Below are 3,253 nucleotides of genomic sequence, written 5' to 3' on the forward strand. Positions count from 1 at the left end.
AATTCAAAAGTGCAAAGATTGAAACAGGCTATTTTGACAAATTATGTTTTGATACCATACAAAATTTTCTAAACATTTCCACACTGTCTTTCAAAGGCTATATGGTATATTTTGTGAAATCCTGGCAACATTCCCACACTGGCTTTTAATGGTGCCTGAAATTTCCGACATTAGTAAAACTTTAAGGCAATGATTCTCCTCTTATTTGAGGGCAAGGGACGTATTTAAATCTGTATGAGCAGAGGGCATGATACTAAAATCTACTGAAAAAAAATCCATCTGGTAGTGATGACGAGCATGAGCTCTGGAATATGGCTGCCTGAGTTTACAAGTCCAATGAATCCTTACCACTTCTTATCTGTGAGGATTCCCTGAAATCCGCTCCAGTCAAGCTTTCGCCATCACTACTTCACAAAACTGCTCTTGTCAAGGTCAAGTATGAGCTCCATGTTGCTAAATCGAACGGTAAATTTTCAGTCCTCACCTTATTTGACTTTCAGCAGTATTTACCATTATTTCTCTCCAACTTGAAGTATTCTTTGCCTGAATTTCAGGTCAACACACTCGCCCGGTTTTCCTCCTACCTCACTGACTTCTCCTTAGTTTCCCATTTTGGCTCTCTTCCTCTTCCCAATCTTTATATGCTTGAATATCTGAGGACTTGGTTCTGAAATTTCTTCTCTTTTTCTATACTCACTCTTGCTGATCTCATTCAGTCTCATTGCATCTAATCATTTATATCTCCCAAATTTATAATTCCAGCCAGTGCACCACCCCTGAACTCCAGATGTATATATGCGACCATTTCCGTAATACCTCCCACTTGGCTGTCTGAGAAGCCTCTAAAACCTAACACATCCAAAACCAAACTCCAGCTCTTCCCTCTCAAACCTGTTCCACCCACTGTATCTTCCATCTCAGCTGTTGGCAACTTCCCTCCAGTTGCTCAGGCCAAAAACTTCGTTGTCATTTTTAACTCCTATTTTTCTCTCATAGCCCAATCCATTTGGTTAGCAAATCCCACTGGCCTACCCTAATAATATTTCCAAAATTCAACCACTTCTCAAGTCCTCTACAACACCACCCTGGTCTAAGCCACCATCATCTCTTACATGAATTATTTATAATAGCCTCCTAACATCTTTCTGCTTTTGTCACTGTCCCCCACAGTCTGTTTTCAACACAGCAGCTAGGGATCCTATTAAAATGTAAGTCAGATCATATCCCTCCTCAGCTCAAAATCCTCCGATGACTTTCTCACTCAGTGTAAAAGCTAAATCTTTACAAGGCCTGCAAAGAGCTCTCCTTCCTTCACTGTTACCTTCTGACTTTATCTCCTACTATTCTCCACCTGACTCGCTCCACCCTAAGTATGGTGGCCTCCTTGCTCTTCCTTGAACAAACTAAGCAAGATTCCACCTCAGCTTTATACTTTTTGTTCACTCTACCTGGAAAACTCTGATTCCACATATTTACATAGATCCTTCCCTCAACTCTTTCAGGTTTTACACAAATATTCAATATAATTATCAGTGAGGCCTAACCTAGCCCTATTTAATACTGTAACTGTACCTTCCATCCCAGCCTTTGATATACCTTCCCTCAATTATTTTCCTCCACCATACTATAAATTTTATTTTTCTGTTTATTGTCTATCTCCAGATGCACACACCAGAATATAAGCTAAATTAGGGTATGAAGTACCATCTGCTTTGTTCACTGTCATATCCCCAGCACCTAGAATTGTTCCTGGAAGTTAAAAAGTGATCAGGGAATAATTGGTGAACAAATAAGTGATCTTAGGTAAGTTATATAAACTCTCTGTGCCATAGCTGACTCATCTGAAAAATGAGGAGACCACTGCTACGTACCTCATAAAGTTGCAGTGAAGATTAAGTGAGTAAATACATGTAAGGTCCTTGAAAAGTACCTCAATAAGCACTCAGTATTCATAGCTATTATTATTACTATGATTCACTAAGAGAATATAAATGAGTATAGGAAAGGAAGAAGAAAAGACATGGGTCAGGAACTTTGAAATCAAGGCCCCTAGTGTCTAATAAGGGGAGGTGAGATGGGATGGGGGACATAGTACAACTCAGTCCTCATTGAGACTTTAGGAAATGTATGAGATTTGCACAAAGAAAGTACATGTGATACGATATGATACAAACTGCCTTAAAGTGGCCCTGAGCCTATCCGTGGGCCCACTTTTCCTTTCAGGTTGTAGCAGCAAAAAGTTGTTGATTAAATACCCTAGCTGTTCCTATGGCTGAGCTGACACCCAGGAAGCAAGCAAAGGGCTTTCTCTAGCTCCCTATAAATCACCAAAGAAAAGCCACATGTTTTAATTTCCAAACAGAAATGGAGGAAATTTCTATAAGGAAAAGAGGCATAATTTTCAAATAGCAAAAAGTTATTAGAGGCCAGGAGTAGTAAAATTTTAAGAATTTAGAAACATGTAGTGATAGCCTTTTTGAGGCATTCTGCCTTCCTTAAGTTCAGAGTTTATATAGAGCCTTAAATTAAGCTTTGCAGATTTTGACAGTGCTAGTTGAAAATTTGGATATTTTCTTCCTGCCTTATTATGCTGGGAAAGGGGCCATGGGGCACTTTTCTTTCAGCACCTAAAAACATTTCTATAAAAAATTCATCAACCATTCATTTGTTTAAATGACACATTTAGCTTTTCAATTCCAAGGCTGCAGCTGCTGCCATATTGTGAAGAAAACATGTTGAGGTTTCCTCTGCCTCCTAAAGGGCAAGCATGACCTGAGCTAACCACTGAGGCACCTCAACACAATTTTAAAAGGAGCAGAATACTCAGAAAGAGTACACAGTGGTGAACACATTGAGACACCACCAAAGACCCCCCTCAGGGGAGAGGGTCTGGTCACCAGGTAAGCAACCAAGACAAGTAGGGGTGCTAACTGAGGTTGACGGAAATCTAGAATTGACAATGGAAGAGGGAGATGATGAGTATCAGTTGCAGCCCTGAGATCATCTGCAGTTGTGGGAGCTGTAATTTTCTCCACTAACCTTCCTTTTCTAAGTTCTCTCCAGGAAGAGAGGTCTATAGAATCCTGGAAAATTTGCACCCAAAATACATTTGAAGAATTGGATCTAAGCCAGCAAGGGACAAACACTATGACACACTGCTCAAATCCCCCTCCCATGAAGTATCTACTGTTCCAGCTGCTGGAGCAACTTTGGCAGACATCCTTTAGCTATTAGTCCCTTCAGAGATTACCTC

Source organism: Neophocaena asiaeorientalis, unplaced genomic scaffold (assembly GCF_003031525.2).
Source record: "Neophocaena asiaeorientalis asiaeorientalis breed wild unplaced genomic scaffold, Neophocaena_asiaeorientalis_V1.1 scaffold34, whole genome shotgun sequence".
Classification (NCBI taxonomy): Eukaryota; Metazoa; Chordata; class Mammalia; order Artiodactyla; family Phocoenidae; genus Neophocaena; species Neophocaena asiaeorientalis.